At 36.2% G+C, this 26,543-nt stretch overlaps 1 protein-coding gene across 2 annotated transcripts in view; it reads left to right on the top strand.

Annotated features, from left to right (window-relative positions):
- Positions 1–6,095: 6,095 nt before the first annotated feature.
- LOC125263983 (RAS guanyl-releasing protein 2) overlaps positions 6,096–26,543 on the top strand; it is a 57,766-nt gene continuing 37,318 nt past the window's right edge. Inside the window, exon 1 of one of the 2 annotated variants that reach the window (XM_048183241.1) lies at positions 6,096–6,574. The gene's annotated coding sequence lies outside the window, so the exon portion shown is untranslated. The remainder of the gene's footprint in view (positions 6,575–26,543) is intronic. The other variant, XM_048183240.1, reaches the window with a different exon arrangement.

Raw genomic sequence — 26,543 nt, 5'->3', positions numbered from 1 at the left:
AAATGAATACTTTTATTCAGCAAGGATGCATTAAATCAATCAAAAGTGGCAGTAAAGACATTTATAATGTTACAAAAGATTAGATTTCAGATAAACACTGTTCTTTTGAACTTTCTATTCATCAAATAATCCTGAAAAAAAATATTGTACACAAATATTTTGTACAATTGTACACATTAAATGTTTCTTGAGCAGCAGATCAGCATATTAGAATGATTTCTGAAGGATCATGTGACACTGAAGACTGGAGTAATGATGCTGAAAATTCAGCTTTGCATCACAGGAATAAATTACTTTGTGAAATATATTCAAATAGAAAACAGTTATTTTAAATTGTAATAATATTTCACAATATTACTGTTTTTTACTGTATTTTTAATTAAATAAATGTAGCCTTGGTGAGCAGAAGAAACTTCTTTTAAAAACATTAAAAATCTTAGTGGTTCCAAACTTTTGCCCTGTACTGTATGTCAATATACAAATATGATGTCACAAGAGAAAATATTTTGAATAATGTTTCAGATTTTGTACATAGGCGTACAATCAAAGTCAACAGGGCCAAGAACTTTCAAGCTCAAAAAAGCACGTAAAGTTTGCATGACATTGACTCAACTGGTATATCCCATGTCTTCTGAAGCCACACGATCATTTTTAAAAGACTTTGACTCTCAAACTCTCAAAACTTTAAACTTATTTAATGACTTCAAGAAAGCAGTTAACAATTAAAATGAAACAAGCACATACTTTTGTGCATAACAGTCTGTGTTTGTTTCATTTTAATTGTTCTACAGAGATTACAGTGAAAAAAACGTTTGTAATTTTTACAGAAAAAGATACAAACCTTTTAATTGGTTAAATGTAATACCTTACTAGTGGAAAAACTGTAAATGTTTTAATGACTTAAATACTGCCATTTTTTTTTTTTTTTTGCAAATCGCAAAAGGACATTTCCAGAAGTCACTTCTTGATAAATTACATATATTTTATATTTGGACAGTCTTTAAACACAATATTGACCATGTTTTATAGACAGGCTACTTATGATGAACTATGATTCATTATATGGCCTTCTGTAGAATCACATTATTATAGCAGTTATCCATACATTTTAAGGTTAAAAAAAAAAAAAAATCACTTAAATATGTGTTGTAAAATATACAGGCACCGATATATCATCTTGTAATACTGGAAACATTGTCAATATTTTTTTATGGTGAATTTCTGGTAACCTGCATTTCTGCTAGATTTTTTTTACTGTAAATTTAACAAGATGTTTTATATGGCAAATAGGCCTACATTCACAGTTCATAGGTCTACATTCATAGGTCTACATTCTCACACTACATTCACACACATTCACAGTGTGAAGTTATTCAATGAATAGCATTGTAATTCAGCCAAACAGTTTCTGTTCGTGTTGTGCTCCTGTGATATTTCTGCGAGCTTCACGCCAAATTGCAAAAGAAACCCAGCTAACATGGAACATTCTCAGAACTTTAGCTAACGTGCTAAACGTTCTTTCAAGGTTATGAACAAACATTCTTCCAGTGACGTTAATAAAACATTTGTTTAAAGCTGCAGTCCGTAACTTTTTTTGGTTAAAAATTATCCCAAATCAATTTCTGAGCAAGAGCATAACCAGCCAGTGTTGAAAACTATCTCCTTACCTTAGGCCAATTCACAACAATAAGCTTGTAATAATGTTTTATAATAAATCGATACTGGGGGATTTCCGCGGGAAATTCAAGCATGCCGCCATTAGTCTTTGCGTCATTACGTCACGTCTGTAAACAGAAAGAAAGGAGTCCCTGCTTATAGGATGCTGCTGGTAGCGGATCATTTATAGCCTTTTCTCACAGCAGCTGCAATAATTAAACTTATCATTTTGATGGCGGATTGTAATCCAGAAAGGTCCAAATGACAATCTTCAGTGACAACCGGAGATTCAGCCGTAATCAAAATCAAAAGACTTCGGACTGCTGAGTGGCTACAGAAATTGAAATCTACAGGTAACTGTCAGGGTCACCAGTCACCATGCCTGTTTCCTCTTGTTCACTACATTTCCCACAATCCTCCCTGATAATCATCTGCACGCACTTCCCAATCACACATCTGTCTGCCATCATCCTCATCAACTCTCCATAAAAGCCAGCACCACACACATGGGCTTTGTCTGGTCTCGTCCTTACTAACTTGGACTATATATTGTTGCTTGCTACTCACCTGGATCGGCTTACCTGTATTCTCTCCCTGAGCTCCATTCATGTGTTCCTGCTTCTCTGGATTCCCCTCTCCTCCATTATTGTCTGCTCAACTCCTGCAAAGATAAGAGACATTATCACCATCAGCAATCATCAAGGTGTGTGTGGTGCCCTTGCCTGTCTGGACTGTTTCTATCCTCATCCACTCTGGTTGTTGTGATTTGCATAATTTGCTTTATAATTTCACCCTGTTGGATAATAAACTGTCATCTTTGTACTCACCTGAGTCTGTGTTCTGTGACTGAAGACCAGACCTGAACAGTGCACAACAACCATGAGCTCCATTTCATTTGATCCTGCCACTCTCCTTCTCTCCATAACCCAAGATGGCCGCCCGATCAAGTTCTATGTTGATGAGTTCCTTCAGCTCGCCCACCAGGTACCTTGGAATGACGAAACAATGAAAACCGTCTTCTGGAGTGGTCTGGATGACCAGCTGCTTCTCCATGTACCAGCATGTGCTACCCTGGGTGCTCTGGCACAATACATAGATCATGTGTTGTGGTTGAGTGGTTCGTCCTTCACTGTTGGCGAGGTTGATGAAGACACCAGCACAACTCTGTTGTTGCCACCCCAACCCACTCCAGCCCTCCTAGTACCAGCGGTTTATTCCATTCCCAAAGTCCAATCCTAACCATAAAATTTCCAAATCTAAGTCTCCAGTCTTCCCTAGAACCTGTAAGATGGTATCTAACAGCTCCGACCTGGGAGCGAAAGTGGCAGATCCTGCGGTTATTTCCATCAGGAAGGCCCTGAAGAAATCTCCCCCTCTCAGGTTTCCACATCCTCTGTCTCATCCTGCCACAGCCTCGCCCCAAGATGGCAGCCACGCATGTGCCCCTAGGGGTATTGGTGGAATATGAGTGTCTTGGGACCCAGATATGACTCCAGCCCCTGAGTTCACTTCAGTGTCTTCTCCAGCCAGCGTCCAGTGATGGCTCCAGTCCCGGAGTCCGCTCCAGATTCCGCTCCATTGTCTTCTCAAGCCTGTTCTAACCCCTAAGCCTGCTCTTACACTCACATTTGCTCCAGAGGCTGCACCCACCTGTGAGTCTTCTCTAAACTCCCCTTCAGTCCTTGATCCAGTACGAGAATCTTCCCCAGACCATGAATCCACTCCAGAGTATGCTCTAACCCATGAGTTAGCTCAAGAGCCCACTCATGCTTTTTTTTTTTTTTTTTTCAAATCCCACACTCAGTCAAGAGCCTGCATTAACCTATGAAGCAAGTCAAGAGACTGCAGCTGTTTGTTTGCTGGCACTAGCTATTGGGTGTGTTTGGGTGATGCACACCTCTGGCTTTCTCCCCAAGAATTTTTTTTTGGGGGGGGCATACCTGTTTTAAGTTCCCTTGTCTTGGCCACAAAGGCTAGCCAGATGTCCTTTCCTCCCTGCTCCTATTTCGCAATCAGAATGACAGTCACTAGCCTGCTGTGGCTGATAGAATCCCCTGTTCTCCAGTCTCTGGTGCTATGAAAAAACATGGATCCCTGAGTTGCTGGCGCCGCCCTGGCCACCTCATACCTGCCTGCACTGCCACTCACCCTCCTGTCAAGGCTCCAGGATGCCCGCCCCCCCTCCCAGGTTGTTCCATCTATGGTGCGAGGACGCGCCTACCGGGAGGAGGGAGTACTGTCAGGATCACCAGTCACCCTGCCGGTTTCCTCTTGTTCACTACATTTCCATTTACAATCCTCCCTGATAATATCCTGCACGCACTTCCCAATCACACACCTGTCTACCATCATCCTCATCAACTCTGCATAAAAGCCAGCACCACACAAACAGGCTTTGTCTGGTCTCGTCCTTACTAACTTGGACTATGTATATTGTTGCTCGCTACTCACCTGGATCGACTTACCTGTATTCTCTCCCTGAGCTCCATTCATGTGTTCCTGCTTCTCTGGATTCCCCTCTCCTCCATTATTGTCTGCTCAACTCCTGCAAAGATAAGAGACATTATCACCATCAGCAGTCATCAAGGTGTGTGTGGTGCCCTTGCCTGTCTGCGCTAATAACACCAATACACACTAAATACATGGTCATGCACTTCTTATTTTGTTAACATTTAACAATTTGAGAACAAAGTATAACAAGAATAATAATTTGCACGGTTTGATGCGATATGAGCTAAGCAATCATTAGATTTAATCACCATTGGCAGCACGATTTATTGTAGGCCTAATGTTTTTTCCTTCAGTTGGTCAGAACAAAACTGGCAGACATGTTTCTTACTTGCAGATGACATTTTCCGGTGAAAATTCCTACTTTGGTCATACTTCAAGACTACAGTCTGTGATTCCGAAGTACAGTATCCACACCGGTATGGTGACTGACAGCAATCATTAGATTCATCTGCGCTGAGGAGCTGTGCCGATGCACAATGCATGTAAAGATAATAACTATGCATATAACTGCAATTGCAGGTTTCAAACAGAGATGGTGACTAAGAGGCGAATCTTACAGACAGCAACTTAAAAGTTATCTGGCCTTTAATGTTCTCAAGAAATTAGCACAAAAACATGTATAGGCTGCATCATTCATGGAACGTTTTTACCTGAACATAGTTGGATGTTTACCTAACACTTTTTAAATATTAGCTATACACTTAAATTTTTTTGTGTAAACTTACAGTATATTTCAGGTTAATAATTGCATTACTTTCACAGTAATTCCACACTTCTCTTGTATAACCGCACTCTCAGAAATTTATTGTAAAATCTGCAGTACTTTACTGCCAATTTCAGTCAAGTTTTTACAATTGGACTGTTAAAAAAAAGTTTACAGTGTTGGAAAACAAAAATTACTGTAAACGAACAGTATCATGTTGTATTTCTACAGTAAATTATGTACTATGAAGGTACCCAGAGTTTTTTTGATACTTGTTGGTTTTATCTGTGTTGCCTAACTTATTTTTGATTCACTTTTAGCAGTTTGAATATTACAAAATAAACCAACAACACAGTTTCTTTATTTTTTTATTATTATTATTATTATTATTATTTGAGTGTCACAATTATTGTGTTTTGTATGTTGAGTATTGATGTCTGTGCATCATTATGAGATGGAAGAAAAAAAAAAGTCTTTGCAAATGTTGCAAGATGATGTAACAACTTTCAAAGATGTATCTCAGCAGATGCTTCACTATTGTGAAATATCCATCTGCAAACAGTTATGAATTTGAAATAAGATATTGGTAAATCTTCAGGCTAAAACAAAATTATCTTATTCATGCTAAGAATAGTTTGACTAACTTAAAATCAGCCACTTAACTTATTTTATATTCAAGCTTGTCATTGTTTTAACAAATGTTTTCATTTATCACACTTCTGACTTGGCTGGGTCAGAAATTTAAATATGGATATATAAGGTATAAGATCCGAAACAAATGGAACACTAATCACCATTACAGTGACTTCAAAACAATTACAGTGGTAAACAATATAATTTAAAGACAACATTATCATGTGAATACACAGAAAAACAAGATGTTAGCATAATTTTGCTGTTGATTCACAAAATTTTGTAAGAAAATGACCCAGAATGCATTAATTTCACTGTACATTTCTGACTACATTATATTGTAAAATAATACTCTTTAATCTTGTAAATTCTTGGCATTTTTTTTTTACAGTGCACAACCTGTTTCAGAATGTTCAGAGAACATTCATAAGTACTGTAACAATACTATTATGTTTGAAATTGAACGTTTCCTTAATTGTCGCATAACCAAGGGGGGAAAAAAAAAAAAAAAAAATAGAACATTCAGAAATAACATTTTTATAACTTAACGGGAACGTTAGCAAAACGTTATTAGAACATTTTTTTTAGCTGTGGAGAAAAGTTGATCACCCCTCTGTCATTCTTAATCGGCGTGTGTGAAAGACCTCTGACAGGAGAGGGCGAGATTTCATCAAAAACAGTCAACAGGTGAGACACCCCGATCAAAATCGATGTCTACTAGTGGGACGCCGCCTTTATGCAGTGCTCGTTTATAGTGCGACTAATGGACCGCCTTTACACGCCTTCAGCTCCAGAATCTGGGAGAGATTGCTTCACACACGCGCGGCACACACACCCATTCAGAGGTTTAATCTCCGCGTTCGTGTGCGCGCTCCTTGTAAATCTCCAACCTTGAGAATCGAATAGGAAGACACAGATGAAGATCAGTGCACATAGGACGCTGTTTGTGTTCATCAAACCGTGACAATATTTAAATATATGATCATTTACTGAACGGATCTCCAAACTTTCAAAGACCCGACTGATGTGGACAGATGTGCTGATCCAGATCTGAATCAGCCGATCATCAAGGTGAGTGGGCACTGTTAGTCTGATTGGACGTCTGTACGCGCGCGCAGCGCACTGCGTTGTTTGAACTCATTTCTGTTATTACGCATTATGCAAAACCAGGCATATAAGCACGGGGTCTGACAGAGGCGCTTCTACATCAGAGAGAGAGAGAAGCTCCTTTCACGCCATGAGGTTATTTTTTAGTTACAAACTGACACTTCTGTTTGTGTATTTTGTATTTTCCGTTAGCTCGACTCTTCTTAACACCCAGTGTGGTGCAGTGCTGAGAAATTGGTTAAGAAAGCTTCTTTAAGCTGTTTTGGTCTTACAGGAATGATTCACCCTCAAATGAACATTGTTATCATTTTCTCACCCTCATGTCCAAACCTGCATGCATTTCTTTCTCCTATGTAACATCTTCTCTCTGGCTATGAAAGTCAAGGAGGTCCAAACATCTTTTTCTTTCTGTGGAAGAAAGAAATGCATACAGGTTTGGAATTATATGAGGGTCAGTAAATGATGACAGAATTTTCATTTTTGGTTGAACTAACCATACCATACAACGTTTTCCCTGTCAGGGACGATAAAGACTGAGACAACAAACACATACAAAAGTCAGAAAAGCTTATAGATTCAAAAATATATATGACCTCTCATGACATTACCATCAAATGAGGCATCACTGACATTTCCCATGAGTAGTGAGACTACAAGCAGACTGGTCAGATGATTTCCCCACCCTTTTGCGCTGTAATGGATGTTTTTATTCCTTTTCACACCAATTATGATTACTGGGGCAGATTATTGATTAATAAGGACTTATTTTCATGCGGTTCCTTACACAATACAATGTTAGTATATCCTCAGAATGCTTTTACCATGATTTGTAAACTAAAGGCCCTGGTATACTTGCAGTGAAGTTCTTTTTCATTCTTTGCTTAGGGGTAAAAAGAAATTTGAAACACATGAACAGTGGTAAACTGTTAGTAGACATCCTGATGCCACCTACCCTGATAAGAGCAGTGTTTAGATGAATATGTAAATGCTATGTGTTTTCCTCTCAATAACAAAATAACACTGAAAACAGCAGATAAGAAAGCATCTGATCAGAGCAATGTGGACTTGAATTGCAAAGCTTGTGCAAACAAGTCAAGTCATGTTTATTTGTATTGCACTTTATAGGCTACATCTACATTAATCTGGAGACATTTAAAAACAGAGTTTTCATTTAAAAACGCTCCTCATCCACACTAGCGTTTTCAAGCGTTTTCTAAAAGTTGCTAATCCACACTGAAACATCTGAAAACGCTTAAAGGAACACTCCACTTTTTTTGAACATAGGCTCATTTTCCAACTCCCCTAGAGTTAAAGGATTTGTCCACTTTTAAATACACTTTTCCTGATAAATTTACTCACCCCCATGTCATCCAAGATGTTCATGTCTTTCTTTCGTCAGTCGAAAAGAAATTAAGGTTTTTGCGGACAACATTCCAGGATTTTTCTCCATATAGTGGATTTCAATGGCTACCAACAGGTTGAAGGTCCAAATTGCAGTTTCATGGCAGCTTCAAAGGGCTTTAAACGATACCAGACGAGGAATAAGGGTCTTATCTAGCAAAACGATAAGTCATTTTTGAAAAAAATACAACCGTTTATGCTTTATAAACAAAATATCGCCTTGAACGTACTTTTCTTTTCCGCATTCTTCAAGATGCTTACTCTGAATGTTCTACGCCTTCCCTATTCACCTTACAAAAAAACGAAACCGGCACCACGTTCGTTCCGTAAGTAGAATAGGGAAGACGTTTTGAAGAGTACAGAAACGGAAAGTACGTTCAAGGCGATATTTTGTTTATGAAGCATAAACGGATATATTTTTTTCGAAAATGACAGATTGTTTCACTAGATAAGACCCTTATTCCTCGTCTGGTATCGTTTAAAGCCCTTTGAAGCTGCACTAAAACTGCAATTTGGACCTTCAACCTGTTGGTAGCCATTGAAATCCACTATATGGAGAATAATCCTGGAATGTTTTCCTCAACCTTAATTTCTTTTCGACTGACGAAAGAATGACATGAACATCTTGGATGACATGGGGGTGAGTAAATTTATCAGGAAAAGTGTATTTAAAAGTGGACTAATCCTTTAAACAGTTGAGTTTTACCGTTTTCGAATCCATTCAGCCGATCTCCGGGTCTGGTGGTACCACTTTTAGCATAGCTTAGCATAGTTCATTGAATCTGATTAGACCATTAGCATCTCGCTCAAAACCGACCAAAGAGTTTTGATATTTTTCCTATTTAAAACTTGACTCTTCTGTAGTTACATCATGTACTAAGACCGACGGAAAATGAAAAGTTGCGATTTTCTAGGCCGATATGACTAGGAACTATACTCTCATTCCAGCGTAATAATCAAGGAACTTTGCTGCCGTACCATGGGTGCAGCAGGCACAATGATATTACTCACCCCCATGTCATCCAAGATGTCCATGTCCTTCTTTATTCAGTCGAAAAGAAATTTAGGTTTTTGATGAAAACATTCCAGGATTATTCTCCTTATAGTGGACTTCAATGGCCTCCAAACGGTTGAAGGTCAAAATTACAGTTTCAGTGCAGCTTCAAAGGCTTTAAATGATACCAGACGAGGAATAAGGGTTTTATCTAGCCAAATGGTTATTTTCAGAAAAAAATGTATATGCTTTATAAACAAATGATTGCCTTCCAAGTGGTTCCGCCAAAACCGCACTTTCGTATTCTTAAAAAAGCTTATGCTGCATGTCCTACGCTTTCCCTATTCTACTTACGGAAAAAATGGAACTCGTTCGTTCGTTCCGTAAGTAGAATAGGGAAGGCGCTGGACATACCGTTTGGAGGCCATTGAAGTCCCCTATAAGGAGAATAATCCTGGAATGTTTTCATCAAAAACCTTAATTTCTTTTCGACTGAAAAAAGGACATGGACATCTTGGATGACATGGGGGTGAGTAAATTATCAGGAAAATTTTATTTGAAAGTGAACTAATCCTTTAAATCACCTTACTGCGCATGCGTAGATCATACATAAATTACATGCTAAAAGCTCATGAGATGAAGCAGAGAGAGTAGATATTATAAAGTTCTCACACTATTCTTCTGGCATGATCATTTTATTAGTATAATATTGCATCACTCACTGTTGCGTCCATGTTGCACTCAAAATCTGGTTTAAAACGCAACTGTCATATTTCGCCACGCAGAACAGCAAATGTGAGTAAATTCTCTGTCATCTTTGCAGGAATGTAATACGTAAATTCTACAAGGGAGCATTTAATGTATCTTGAGCAATACTGTTAATGTAAATAGCAGGCACAACAACTCCGGGTATAACTATAGGTATCTATTGGTATAATATGCGTCACATGACTAAACATGCATCATCGTTTTCAAATACCTCTGTTTTCACCATCCACACTACAACGCGAAAACAACGTTTTCAGATTTATCCACTTTGGAGAGCCTTTTCAAAAAGGTCCGTTTTCCTTGACAAAATGCCATCCGTGTGCCATGAAAATGTGTGAATGGAAGGCCAACGGAGAGAAAAAGATGAATTTTCAAACTAAAACATATTTGTGTGGACAAAGCCATAGAATATATAGAATTCTACTATAAAGCAGCTCTCCAGTGAGTTCATGTTTTTACTCGCAGACGTCTGACCTCGATGGACTGAACAGAAGAAATGAACCGGAGAATATTTCCACATCAAAAAGGCGGAACTAGCTTCAAGACTTGTAGAAGCAGCTAAAACAGCATGGTTGCTTTAGCAAAAGCATTTTTATCACACATTTGCTTTTTAACTTCACATATGTCACTGTCGGTTAGGTTTAGCATAGGGTTGAGTGCAGGTGCTATTCTATTTTTAAATGCGATAGAGCATTAACCTTCTAGCACCATTCACCGGACATTTCACTTGCACAATATGCAAGAAGCAACATAATATAATTTTGCAAAAATTTTGCCACAGGCATGTTTTTCCAATGAGCGTGGGTTGAAATAATGGGTAACTAACTAAATTAGTCTCACTGGCAGTTTGAAGAGTTATTACCTCTAAATAGAGCAGATTTATAACGTACTGACCTGAGGAAAATCAATCCCACAGCATAGAGAGCGAGAAGCAAAGAAAAAGAAATCCAGAGACAGTGGAAAAGTATAATGTTCACTAATAAAGATCTATTAGGAATGGTTGTTATTAGATTATTAAGAAGGAATAGTTGTATAATTTCTGCAGACCTAGAAGTGGAAAAACAAGGGCCTGAATTAAGAACGAAAGCTGAAATATGTAACATAAATGGACACCTGCTAGTCAGAAACATGCACATATTTGTCTCTGTCAGACTGTAGTAAGAGACAGACAGAAAACAACAGCATATTGGAGATGAAAGCTGGATTAAGCTCAAGAAAAAAAAAAGAATGCTGCAGAGCTTTTTTTAGACAAAAAATATGCAGAGAGGAGGTTTGCAAGAAATGACTCATCGAGAAGATTGGTGAAATTGGTGACATGTTTTACAGGAGAAAGTTGTCTGTGAATTATATCATGGTCACTTTATTTATTGGTTCAAAGCAGTGCAGGTCATTTGCTATACTAATTTTGTTAAGCCAGTGTCGACTTGATTGAATCAACTTGATTCTAGTGGGCGCATTTCACTTGCAAACTGTTTTCTGATGAAAACTCATCCTCGTAGTGATGGCCAGTTCTCAAACAAATTGTTCTTTTGAACCGTTTCTTTTTTTAGTTCAGCAAATCGGACTGAACTGCTTGAAACAGTTCACGGCTCAAGTCAGCACAGATCTACAAATTTCTCAATCAAAACTGACTTTCAGACTTGTCTGACAGTCACTGCATCCTTAAATGAGCCAATATCCATTATCCAGGAGTATATGAGATGCTGGTTTTTGCCAACTATTCAGCACTCCAGTTAGTCCAAAACAGGCATATCCAACATGCTGAGAACTGTCTGCCAAGGGTTTCATAAAGGAGGCAAAATGTATGTTTCTGATGTCTTTTGCTGAAAAGCATAAAGTATAACAAATAAAAGTATTAATATATAACAGTGATCCAATGAAAGAAGTTTTCGAGTCAACAGCATTACACTGATAGCAATTGTCTCTCGAGTCAAAAGCCAGTTAATGGTTTCAGCAGTTCTCTCAACTGAAGAAACAGTTTGGACTCGGACATGTGACCGTTGAGCTGCTGATATGAGCATATGTGTGAACAAACAGTTGACTTCAATGAGGGGCGAAATGAAAGGTTTTTTTATGGTTTCTCATGGTGTATGTATAAAGAGTTGATTAAGACTAGTTTATTTACCATATATGCTTTAGACATGTGAAGCATCTGCATTTCAAATCATTATTGGAATTGCGTATACGTGACATCATTGTGTAATTATGTAAACAAACTGATGAATGTTTTTTTTTGAACCCGTTCTTTGAAATGAACTGTCCGAAAGAACTAGTTCGCAGAAAAGAATCAGATTTCCCATCACTAGTCAGGGGTCCGTCACTTTCACTGGTTAGGAATGGAAGATTTTCACAATACACACATATAATGCACTTTGTTATTTATCTAGATATATCTAGATATTTAGAAGTACACTTCAGCATACTTTTAAAAAGAATACTTCTTACAGAAATAATGTATTTTAAAAGAATTTACTTATGTGCATGTAGGCTAATGACAGACACTTAACTGCATGTCATTTTCAATTAAATGAAATTGTATTATATTAAATGCAATGAGCTGAACTTTAAAGTTTTTTTGACATGCATAAATAGTACTTAATCTTTCTTAATTTCATAATTCTATTTTCTCTCAAATTTATTTAAAGGTGACCTATTATGCCCCTTTTTACAAGATGTAATATAAGTCTCAGGTGTCCCCAGAATGTGTCTGTGAAGTTTCAGCTCAAAATACCCCATGGATATTTTTTATTATACCATGTTTTAACTGCCTATTTTTGGGTGGGAGAAAAAATGCGCTGATTTGCTGTGTGTACCTTTAAATGCAAATGAGCTTGTGCTCGCCGCCCCCAAGCTTGCAATTCTAATACACTGAAGCATAAATAATACAGGAGATGCTCACACAGCAAATATAACTCTCAAAATAGATCATTACAAACTGTTTGTGATGCAGCATGTCAGATCACATAGGTATGGCATGGTTTTTTGTGGATGTTTGCTGACATTCGATCCTGAATGAGTTTGATACTGTGCTGCACTGCTAACGTGACTAAAGCCACACACTGTTGGAAAGACTCAGTAAGAATGAAGATGCGTTTATGAATTATACAGACTGCAAGCATTTTAGGGTTAAAAATGAAAATCAAGACATGGCTCTGGTCTTCGTGAATACAGTAAGAAACAATGGTAACTTTAGCCACATTTAACAATACATTAGCAACATGCTAACGAAACACATTCAGAAAGACAATTCGCAAACATCACAAAATATATATGAAATTGGATCATGAACAGGTGGTATCGATCCATCTTTGAGAATCAATATCTGTGTAAATCCTCTGTTTTACTGACCCTTGTGTGCAAAGCAATCTGGTGTAAAATGACTTGCACATACTGGTATATGAATTTATCTGGATACATTCCCTTCATAAATAAAATTACACCACTGCGTCCTTAGTGGCTCAGATGCCAGGAGTTTATGGAGACTCATGTTTACTATTATAGCTGTTAACAGATCAGTGATATTGTTTACATAGCTGAGACATATCACAAGCTCAGGGACGTTTGTTCTTGAGTGCTGCTGTCCTGCAGGGTTTTGCTTCGACCCAACTCGCCTTCCATCACGTAGATTTAGTAATCCTAAATCTACGTGATGGAAGTGTGTTTGATCAGGATTGTTGCTAAACTGTGCAGGACAGCTGCCCTCCAGGACCAGTGTTACTGGTACACCATTGTTGATTGCTAAAAAACAAAATGACGGTGCCGTGGGTGGAAACATACAGATTAAGGGGCGGTAAAATTATAATAAGATCCCCTTCCTACTTCACAAGGGGAGCGAAATCTGAACGGCTCATTTTTTTCACATGATTGGAGAGAAAGGCTTACCTAAACAAAGTTATTGGGTTGTCCTTTTTCATGTTTTCTGGGTTGGTTGATACACCAGGGACCTGATTATAGCATTTAAAGGGTTAGTTCACCCAAAAATGAAAATTCTGTCATTTATTACTTACCCTCATGCCGTTCCACACCCGTAAGACCTTCTTTAATCTTTAGAACACAAATTAAGATATTTTAGTTGAAATCCGATGGCTCAGTGAGGCCTCCATAGGGAGCAATGACATTTCCTCTCTCAAGATCCATAAAGGTACATCGGTTCATGTGAGTACAATGGTTCAATATTAATATTATAAAGCGACAAGAATATATTTGGAGCTGCAAAAAAACTAAATAACGACTTATTTAGTGATTGCTGATTTCAAAACAATGCTTTAGGAAGCATCGGAACACTGATGAATCAGTGTTTATAATATTAATATTGAACCACTGTACTCACATGAACCGATTTAAATATGTTTTTAGTACCTTTTTGGGTCTTGAGAAAGGAAGTGTCCATTGCTCCCTATGGAGGCATCACTGAGCCATCGGATTTCAACTAAAATATCTTAATTTGTGTTCTGAAGATTAACGAAGGTCTTACGGGTGTGGAACGGCATGAGGATAAGTAATAAATGACAGAATTTTCATTTTTGGGTGAACTAACCCTTTAAAGCTGCAGTCCAGCATTTTTCCTCACTGTCACCATCTCTGGTTGAAACCTGCAATTGTAGTTATATGCGAAATTATTATCTGTACGTGCGTTGTGCATCGGCACAGCTCGTCAGCGCGGATTAATCTAATGTTTGCTGTCAGTCAGCACACCAGTGTGGATACTGTACTTCGGAATCACAGATTATAGTCTTGAAGTATGACCAAAGTAGTAATTTTCACCGGAAAATGTCATCTGAACAAGTAAGTAACATATCTGCCACTTTTGTTCTGACCAGCTGAGGGGAAAACCATTAGGCCTACAATAAATCACGCTGCCAATGGTGATTTAAATCTAACGATCACTTAGCTAATATCGCATCAAACCGTGCAAATTATTATTCTTGTTATATTTTGTTCTCAAATTGTTAATGTTAACAACATCAGCATTGCGTGACTGTGTATTTAGTGTGTATTAGCGTTACCTGTAGATTTCAATTTCTTTAGCCACTCCGCAGTCTGAAATCTTTTGCTTTTTGACTACGGGTGAATCTCCAGTTTTGAACACTGGCTGGTTATGTACTTGCTCAAAAATTGATTTTAGATAATTTTTTACCAAAAAAAGTTACAGACTGCAGCTTTAAACAAAAGATTTTCATGATTTGTCCCCTTTAAAGTGTACTGTTGAATGTACATAAAATACAAATGCATTTATGGTAAACTAAAATATACTTTAATGTAATTTCTAATAAAACTTGAACCTCACCTATTGCCTCCTATTTACAAATAAAAAGTAGTACTAGTTGGATTCCTAGTTATTAAACTATGTTAACCTCATTAGGAAAACATGACTGCTGTATGAAACTGTATATGTGCTTTGAGTGCTTTGTTCTGTTCTTGAGCGTTTATGGGGATCACCTTTTGCCAGACTATACTCAGGAAGTGTTGAGGTCAACATGAAGATGCAGTTATACAAACTCACACACATATGCACATACACGTTTGCATCCATGCACCATGAACAGACATACCACAGAATTAGCAAATAACTGATGCAGTACCAGTCTTCATGTTGGTACAGAAAGTTTACAACAATTTAAACAGTGTGTGCTATTCATGAATCACTCACAGACACACTAACATGCAAATATTGCTCTCTGCATGTATAATCTTGACCATTTAGGGTCGTATACAGCCTGGCTCTGGTAGTGAGTCTGGGCCTCTGACATTAACTTTGTAAAAACACAGGAAGCGCAGCATGACCCATTCTGCTGTCAAGTTGGATAAACAGGAAGTCCATGTGTTTAAGAGTATGTACTATGAATGTTTTAGGGATGTCTTCTACTGTTATATACTAATGTTGCTGCTAAAACACACACATTCCTAATTCCTAAACCCCTAAACACAATGCTCACAGAAACCTTTCTGCATTTTTACATGTTCAAAATGTTTTTTTTCCTCATGGGGACCAAAAAAATAAAAAATAAATGTCCCCACAAGATCAAAAATGTCTGGTATTACTATCTTTGTGGGGACATTTGGTCCCCATAATCTAGTTACTAGGACCACACACACACACAGAGTGAGAGGGTGTTTCACATTGTGAGTTTTGTGAAAGTGTGAGAGAGAAAGTTCTGGTCATTTGCATAACTGGTGTGATAGTGCTGCCATTGTGTTGCTGCTGAAAGATGGACTGAGAATATAGGAGAGAGAAAAACAAGTCTTCCTGTCTGCTTATTCAGTTCACCAGAATTGTACAGTAACCACAGCGCAGCAGTAAAAGCACATCTGACTCGCTCTCTCGTTTAGTTTCAGGTTTACTGTGGTTCATTGGCATGACTTCACAAAAAACTGCACATTTGTACCGTCTTGACTTTTGTAGCGTAGCTGCGTGCAACGAGAAGCTGTGCAATATGTAAATAAAGTAATATAACAATGCTCTCTTGCACTCACAGAAGAAAAGGTTCTATAGGGTTCTTTCAGACATTTCATATATATAACCTTTTAGGGGCATCATTTTATAGATTTAGTTTTAATTAATTTTGTTTTATTCATAGAAATATATTGAAATAACTGTTAAACATGAAAGTTTTATGCAATCATTTAAGACTCCTTAGAACCATTTTGGCATACAAATGCTAAAGGCCTCAGCATTTGTAGCATAACTGTATGCAATACAAAATTGTGCAGTTTAAAATGAAGTAAAATAACAATACTGTGAATAAACAAGTAATATTAACACATTAAAGCATATCATTCTCATTTATTCTCTGTGAAATACATACATAAACAGCAACTTCCGCCTTTTGTTAAGCTGTCAAACTGTTCCATTTTCAGTGCAACAGGAAGCATCTGCACTGAGATAGAACAACCAACAGAGAACATTCCCTCTATCTTTCCTTTACTCCCCCTTTTCACACACACACACACAGACAGAGCAGCCTGGTCGTATTGTTAATACGTAGGTATCAATGCGTAACATTTTCAGGTGCAAACTTACATTTTTTTTAATGTTTGGATAGATGCTGAAACGTACAAAATGGACATATTGACAAATGTAACATTATTACGTATTTACAACTAAAGAAATGCAAAATATTTATGAATAAAGATAATTGTATAATTGCCCTCTAACCATTTTTTATAGGTAAATTGTAGATCCCTTAAAGGGATAGTTCACCCCAAAATGAAAATTTGATGTTTATCTGCTTACCCCCAGAGCATCCAAGATGTAGGTGTCTTTGTTTCTTCAGTAGAACACAAATGATGATTTTTAACTGCAACCGCTGCCGTCTGTCAGTGGTATAATGCAAGTCAGCGGGAACTTGGACTATAAGAGTAAATAAAACACGACAGACAAATCCAAATTAAACCCTGCGGCTCGTGACGACACATTGATGTCCTAAGACACGAAAAGATCGGTTTGTGTGAGAAACCGAACAGTATTTATATCATTTTTTACCATTTATTACCATTTACCATTTATCATTTTTATATCATTTTACACCACTATGTCCAACGGCATTCTTCACTCGATTCGTTTGGTCTGATCGCGCTCTGACAACGGCAGTGATGTCTCGCTCTCATTGAAGTATATGCGCGAGACATCACTGCCGCTGTCAGAGCGCGATCAGACCAAACGAATCGAGTGATGAATGCAGTTGGACATAGTGGTGTATTAGAGGTAAAAAATTATATAAATACTGTTCGATTTCTCGCACAAACCGATCGTTTCGTGTCTTAGGACATCAGTGTGTCGTCACGAGCCGCAGGGTTATCTTTGGATTTGTCTGTCGTGTTTTATTTACTCTTATAGTCCAAGTTCCCGCTGACTTGCATTATACCACTGACAGACGGCAACGGTTGCAGTTAAAAATCATCATTTGTGTTCTACTGAAGAAACAAAGTCACCTACATCTTGGATGCACTGGGGGTAAGCAGATAAACATCAAATTTTCATTTTGGGGTGAACTATCCCTTTAACCCTACTCCAAACCCTTTTGTACGTTTAAAACGTTCATACATAAATAATTTACCTTTTAGTGCTGTCAATATTGTACATTTCAGTGTGTATGAAAACATAATTAAGTGTAGAACCACACTTTATGTAAAAATACTCGTAACATCAAGTTGGACAGAGAGCTTTGGACAATGACTATGTTTACATTCACCCTCATAATGCGATTATAATGAGATTTAGGCAACTTTACCTCATGGTAAACACAATACTTTGATCAAATTGATGCGATTAAACTCATAATCGTAACAACCATGATTGTAACTTATGCCGATTTTAATAGCAATAAACAGGCATGTGAAGTGTGCATGTGCTTGTGATTTACATGGATGACGTTGCATTTGATGTAAACAGATTAAAACAGTGACCAGTTACACACCTGCTGTATGTGAGCTCATCATTTGTGCTGTGCATTGGGCTATGTGAATATGGTGGTAAAAATAACAACAATTCTTGGCAAATAATCCGAATAATCATGAAAATGACATGTAATCAGAAGTGAAGAGGTCAGGTAAACATCTTACTGTGATTGAGTCTGTACTTTGATTGTGGAAATAATCACATTCAAAGTTTTAGATTTCAGAAGGAAACAGCAAAGTGACCAAAAAGACATTCATAACAGATCTTCCCACATAAAGCTCATGTCATACAAGGCTTGAAAACACTGCAAAAATCATGATCATTTCCGTAAGGGCCAAAAACACTGTACGGCACAACAGACAGCCTGTTTTTTGTTGTTGTTGTTGTTGTTGTTTTTAACAAGATCTCTACATCTCCTGCTCTGTACAAAGACACCAGCATACCAGCTGTCTCTGTTCAAATATATGTATGGCTTGGACTAACTGTACAACTAATGTAAAGCTGTGATAAAATTATGAATAATATGTTTTCAATCAGTAAAATCAGCTGTTCCCATTATTATAGGCTACACTTGAATATATTCAAATTAATCTTAAATAATAATAATTATTATTTAATTATTATTGTGCACACAAACATGCGCACATTACCCACACTAAATTTGGCAGATTCTGCCTGTAAATAGGCTGGAGAATGAGAGCTGACACCTGTGCGTCCACATAACCAATCTGCCACATTACAAAAATAGCTGTTTGCTGCAACACAATGGTCTCTAATGTGGTCCAAAACAGCCACAGACAAAAAGCAAGCTCATTTTTGCTCACTGTTTAGGTTCTTTTGTTTCTCATGTATAACATCTAAAGATCTAAAATCTCATCAGATGGGACAAGTTATTGCAGACCAGTAAAGCAGCCTATAATTAGGCTAGTGAACAACAGTACTTGTCGTTTCTTGATGTTATTATTATTGTTTAATGCAGATGGATAGATTTCTACTGGGGTTATCATCATAGTAACCAGTACAACACAGCTAACCTTCTGGTTTTGTTCTGGGTAAGAGATGGCAGACAGAAACTTGACCAATCAGCTATGAGCAATAAAATGCATCTCTGATACAATAAAATGATTATTACCCTTGTATGTCTTGCTCCAAATTAAAGCATATTTCGCAGTTAAAGAATTATAGAGACTGACAAAATCTTCCTGCTTTTATTGAGAATTATTTGTTTAATATTATTAGTTTTGTTTTATTTTATTGGCATGCAGCATTTCGTCCCCTTAAATTATAAGGTTTTATCTGCATTCTGAGCAGTTTTGTACGGAAGAGGATTAGGGCCAAGCAATAATAAAAAAATAAAACCATCTCGAGATTAAAGTTGTTAAATTTCGAGAAAAATCTCGTTAAATTTCGAGAAAGTCGAGATAAAATGTTGAGAATAAGCTCAGTAAATTACGAGAAAAAACTTGTTAAATTTCGAGAAAAAAGTCGAGATAAAATGTTGAGAATAAAGTCATTAAATTACAAGAAAAAAGTCGTTAAATTACGAGAACAAATTCATTAAATTATGAGAAAAATGTCGTTAAATTTCGAGAAAAAAGTCGAGATAAAATGTTGAGAATAAAGTCATTAAATTATGAGAATAAAGTCATTAAATTATGAGAAAAAAGTTGTTAAATTATGAGAATAAATTCGTAATTTAATGAATTTGTTCTCGTAATTTAACGACTTTTTTCTCATAATTTAATGACTTTATTCTCAACATTTTACCGAGATGGTTTTATTTTTTTATTATTGCTTGGCCCTAATCCTCTTCCGTAGTTTTGAGATATTGAGCTTCAAAGATTTTGCATTCCATATAGCAAAAAATTATATGGGGAACAAGTTTCTTTCATACATGAAAATGACAGAGATCCTAAATGTATTCTAACTGTACACTCTAAAAAATGCTGGGTTAAAAACAACCCAAGTTGGGTTGAAAATGGATAAACCTAGTGACTGGGTTGTTTTAACCCAGCGGTTGGGTTAAATGTTTGCCTAACCTGCTGGACAGTTTTATTTAACTCATATTGTTTAAAAAATACTGTATTGTTTGCTATAATGAACTCAACGTATGTTGAATGTTAACATTTATTAATATGTTTAATAAATGAACATTTATTAATGTTTAATGAGTAATAATTAAACAGTAAACATTTATTAAATTGCTTAATAATAAATATTCACCTTTTGATTATTAATGTTGCCTCTAGTAATTATGTGTTTGATTTTTAATTTCCAAGCTATAGAGTACCTCAGAGATGATTGTGATGATCGTGTTTTTGTAGGGCAACCTGGAAGTTAGCGGACTTTTGGAAAATCGCAAAAAATAAGCTCTGTGTTTAACAAAGGGTTATGACACTTACATGTTTTGTCTATCAAGATAATCTTTACAAGTTAACACAACATTTATACATTTTGAAGCCTAAATAAAGTCGTCAGATATAAAAAGCTAACAGTAGGCTATAAACAGACTACAGCACACCATGGTCGCGGATCAACGTCACCATCACCAAGCTTCCTCAAACTTTATTTAAAAATCAACTTTATTTAAAAACATGCTCGCTGATTATGATCTGTGCTGTGTATATACGTATCCACTTTTTCATGAGAAATTCTGTCCATTCGTTTTGTCCGAAAATGTTAGAAAATAATTGTAAATGTGATAAAAAAAAAATAATAAAATGTGTGCCTCTCTGAGATATTTTTATTTTTTGTTAATAATGTTTTATTTATTTGTTTATTATTTTGTTAGTTTATATAAACCTTAATATTATTTTCTTTGTGTTTAAAAATTCTTATGCTTGTGCCCTAAATAAACTTTAAAGATTATCTTTCACTGTATTATGTTTGATTATATACTGACTGTATAATGTATATACTGTATAATGTATATTAACTGACAGGTAAAACTTCTAAGAACGTGAGACTGAAACGCAGGCTAATGAGTGTGATTTCCTGTTTGTCATGATGACGTCTAAAGTCCCCGCCAAAGGAAGTAGTCCCTTTTAGTAACTTGTTAGCAACCGCCGTTTTTAAGACACTATAAATGTTTAAAAAATCACAAGCGGGTTATAACTGGTGTGTTTTATGTCATGGATCAAAACGTGAAAATATTTAGAGGCTTTGTTAACCACAGACCTTATTTCAGGCGATTTAGCAAAAACCCATTAAAAAAACCCATAGACTTTAGGGCGATGGAACCGGAAGTCCTAAAATGCTAACTCGCTTCCGGGTTTTGCCTACAAAAACACGTCATCTCTGAGGTACTCTATTTTGGGTTCATTTTAAGCCAGCCATATAGTAATTTTTAAACAAAAGTTGGGTTAAATAATTTTCAACCCAACTTCGGTTGTTTTTAACTCAGCATTTTTTAGAGTGTACAATATCAGAATCCTCTCAGATTTGTAAATGGGGATTTTTGGAACGGATCAAATGCAGGCAGAAACTTCTAATTCTAAAAAATCACTTTTCACTTGGAATTATAAGGTTCTATCTTGCCAAACATTAATTGAAGCAATAATTTTCAAGAAACACAAACAGTTTACTTATAATTCATTTTAAAATATGAAATTAGTGTTGTAACAATGTGTTGACATGCATGAGAAAGTTAAATTTAATGCTTTCTATGACATTTATTTTTTCTTGTTCAAGTTAAGCATAAAAGGCAGTGCTAAATATTTTGTCCAGATGTTAAATTTAGGTAGGAATATGATGGATAATTTAACACATTATTGCAGGAACCGTTTAAGTTTAATTTTCATTTTGTTTAGACAGAAAACAGCTACTGTAATACATCTGACAGGACTTTATTCCACAGAAAGTGTGACAGGTAAAATGGCTTTCTCTCTAGACATCAGTATGGCTGAAATAACATGCCTAACGTTTAATCAATTAAATTGCAGTCCGGCGACATGACAAAGAAAGCTGATCCTGATTGGTCCTTTTGTGTGCATTCGAAGTTCTGATTGGCTCACAGATAGAACCTTATAGAATCGAGTTAGAAACAAGAAACATCACATAATGTAAATAAGTTGTCACAGAATATGAATATGTGAATAACTCAATTTTGACAAAAATGTCATATAGAACCTTATAATTCCAAGTGGACAATTTTAAGATGTAGCCTATATTATACCCGTATTTTTGCTTTGCAGTTCTTTGCAAATTATGCAGTGGGTGATACTGAGAACATCGGCAAAAATACTGTTAATACTGAATAGAGAAACTAAGGTTGGTCTATTTTTAAAGAAGATAATCAGCAGATTATTGCAGAAGTGAAAGAGTAAAAAAAGTTTAGGTTTACTGTAAAGCAAATGTACTGAATCAAACTTTTAAAATAAGTGTTTTGTTATTTTATACAAAACATATATCTTACAAAATAATTTGAACTCTCAGTTTGCTAGAAAATCAAAGCCATTTGTCTAATCAAGTTCCAAATTTGAAGTTGATATCACAAAAATTGGGCCCGCTAAAAGGTTTTAAAGTATCGTTTCCATGTCAACGCAATGTCCAATTTCAAAGCGGTTTTCACAGGATGAAACTGCGAGTTTAAAGGGTTAGTTCACCCAAAAATGAACACATTTCCAGAACACAAATGAAGATATTTTGAATGAAATCTAAGAGCTTTCCACTTTCAAGGTCCAGAAAGGTAGGAAAGGCATCATTAAAGTACTCCATGTGACTCCAGTGGTTTAACCTCAATTTTATGACGTGAGTGGTTTGTTTGCACAAAAAAAAAAAAAAAAAAAAAAACTTTATTTACAAAATAATATTATCCAAAGAGTGTTCACACAACAATGTCAGCTCTAGCGTGAACACAAAACGCATAAGTTGTGAAGCTCTCGTGAATGCACGTTGCAGATCAATATTTTCATAAATAAAGTGGTAAATTATGTTTGTTTGTTTTGCACAAACAAAGCACTCGCGTCGCTTCATAAAACTGAAGTTAAACCACTGGAGTCACATGGAGTACTTTATTCATGTCTATCCTACCTTTCTGGACCTTGAAAGTGGTAGTTGCGTTGGATCTGGAGGGGCGGACAGCTCTCAGATTTCATTAAAAAGATCTTCATTTGTGTTCCAAAGATGAACGAAGGTCTTACTGATGTGGAACGACATGAGGGTGAGTAATTAATGACAGAATTTTCATTTTTGGGTGAACTAAACCTTTAAAGGAGTGAGTCATGAGTCATGACCAATTATACTGTGAAAATTCATATCAAGCTTCATATCAAATTCAAAAAATATATATATATATACAAAAATAAAAGAAAAATGCAAAATGTATAAGCAATAAATACAAAAACAAAACATCAAAATATAATATATCTTTATTTTACCATCTGTTGTTGTCTCTGTGCTCTTGAAAGCTTCTTCTGTCACCAAAACAAATTCCTTGGGTGTGCAAACATACTTGGCAATAAATCTCTTTCTAATTCTGACTCTAAATATGGATTATCTCTTCATTTTCTGCAGAGAAATGAATCATGTTCATTAGTGTTTCACATGATTGGCTGCTCAGTGCTCACAATTCTAGTGCTATATACAGTCGCACTATATAAAGTAGCGAGAACTGTGAAACCATCTAAATCGAGTTAGATTTGTTTCAATCTTAAACTTGAAACCCTGTGTTTCATGAATTTGTTGAACACAGATAACATTCCTCTAAATAGCATATAGAGTCTCTCACTTCACTTTCATCCCGTTTCTTTCTCCACTGAGGTTTCTTTAGGTGAGACCATGACAATGATGAGACATCCAATAATGAGAGTGAGATTAAAAGTTGTATTGAGATTTGCATCATCAGTGTTGAGCTATCATTGCTTTGCCGCTTCAGTGACCGATAATATCACACTCTTATGTGTATCTGAAAGACAGCTTCTGTGTGAGTGATGTTATTTCCTCCTCTAATGAGTGCTGTGTGTCTGATTAGATCGACATTCTTATTGTAGCGAATCATGAGAGAGAGAGATAGAGAATGAAAGAAAGACAGACAGATGATGTTATAATTTCAGAGTTGAATGTACAACTCTCATTTGAATGGAGCCAGACTTCATTCTGTTTGGTTAGATTCATCTTCCAACCCCTGAGCCGTCAGGACACACACTCTGCAGGAGGGACTGAAATATTCAAAACACCTCTGCCATAAAACACCGGACAAACACACACACACACTCACTCATAACCTTCGATTAAATCCCTGTGAGGATCAATAGTTCTGGGGTTCTGTCACCAAGCAACAGAAGCTTCTGAAAACAGCTGCTTACAGATGACAATCACACACACAATACAGACACACTCACACATGACTCAAACACACATACATGAGTGTTGTAATTCCCCATGATAAAGCATCAGAGATAGATGACAAACTAGAAAGCGGTTTTATTCAGAAATGCCTCAAATGTTAATTTCTATAGCCTGCTAACTGTCAGTATCCCAGTTGCGTGACTCTTGGTGCACTTTTTTATTGCTTTTTTTTCTTACTGTAAAGCAAATGTACTGTACTGAACTACCTTTTTTTGATACAAAATACATATTTTAGAAAATAATTTAATTTCTATATTTGCTAGAAAATCAAAGCCATATGTCTAACCAAGTTGTGTTCCAATTTTGAAATTTATATCACAAAAATTGAGTCCACTAAAAGTACAATTTCCCCCTTCAATTTAAAGTACAATTTCCATGGTAATGCAATGTCACAAGATTAATTTTGAGTGTTTAAGCTTTCAAATTATACCTAATTTATACATGATAGGGAAAAAGGCAATGAAAAAGCACACCAAGTGTCCCGCTACCAGGACATTTACAGTTAACAGGCTATGGGATGATATTTTACTTTTATAATGCAAAAAAGGCTGTAGCTATCACATCAGAAAATACTTACATTTACATTAGCTACACGAAATGATATAAAATACATTATAATTGTATGTATCCAATATGAGTTTGCTGCAAATACAGTAAATGTTCTCATAATATACTATAGTTGGCCTTTGCAGATGAAGGGTGAGCTTGGCATATGACATATGGCATGTTGACATATTGCTGTTTGCCCTTAAAGGTGCCATCAAACTTTTTTTTACAAGATGTAATATAAGTCTAAGGTGTCCCCTGAATGTGTCTGTGAAGTTTCAGCTCAAAATACCCCATAGATTTTTTTTTAACTTTTTTTTTTTTTTTTTTTTTAACTGCCTATTTTGGGGCATAATTAGAAATGCGCCGATTCAGGCTGCGGCCCCTTTAATTGCTCGCGCTCTCCGCCCCCCTCCCGAGCTCTCGACTCTATCATTGCATAAACAAAGTTCACACAGCTAATATAACCCTCAAAATGGATCTTTACAAAGTGTTCATCATGCATGCTGCATGCATACATTGGATTATGTGAGTATTGTATTTATTTGGATGTTTACATTTGATTCTGAATGAGTTTGATGGTGCTCCGTGGCTAACGCTACATTGTTGGAGAAATTTATAAAGAATGAAGTTGTGTTTATGAATTATACAGACTGCAAGTGTTTAATAATGAAAATAACGATGGCTCTCTTGTCTCCGTGAATACAGTAAGAAACGATGGTAACTTTAACCACATTTATCAGTAAATTAGCAACATGCTAACGAAACATTTAGAAAGACAGTTTACAAATATCACTAAAAATATCATGATATCATGGATCATGTCAGTTATTATTGCTCCATCTGCCATTTTTCGCTATTGTTCTTGCTTGCTTACCTAGTCTGATGATTCAGCTGTGCACAGATCCAGATGTTAATACTGGCTACCCTTGTGTAATGCCTTGAACGTGAGCTGGAAAATGCAAATATTGGGGTCGTACATATTAATGATCCCGACTGTTATGTAACAGTCGGTGTTATGTTGAGATTTGCCTGTTCTTCGGAGGTCTTTTGGACAAATGAGATTTATATGAGAAGGAGGAAACAATGGAGTTTGAGACTCACTGTATGTCATTTCCATGTACTGAACTCTTGTTATTTAACTATGCCAAGATAAATTCAATTTTTAATTCTAGGGCACCTTTAAAAAAAAAAAAAAAAAAAAGACTTGTCTTTTAGGTCACAAAGATTTGCTCTATAAATGCAATATGCATTTTCAAAAACGGGGTACAAATAGATAACATTATTCCACTTATCCTGTAAAAGCATTAAAAAATTACTACAACAGACCACGAATAACCCCAAAAGCTAGATTATTTTCACAGCAATATTACTGATGTGTTAATTATCACTGTAGTAATGTATGTCTGTATTGTGTAATATGTTGCCTTAATCAAAAATGTTCATTAACTGGAATATTGAGTGATATTTCAAAGTGA

This window comes from Megalobrama amblycephala, linkage group LG3 (assembly GCF_018812025.1).
Source record: "Megalobrama amblycephala isolate DHTTF-2021 linkage group LG3, ASM1881202v1, whole genome shotgun sequence".
NCBI lineage: Eukaryota > Metazoa > Chordata > Actinopteri > Cypriniformes > Xenocyprididae > Megalobrama > Megalobrama amblycephala.
The sequence above is the reverse complement of the archived record's forward strand: the minus strand, read 5'-3'. Positions and strand labels throughout refer to the sequence as shown.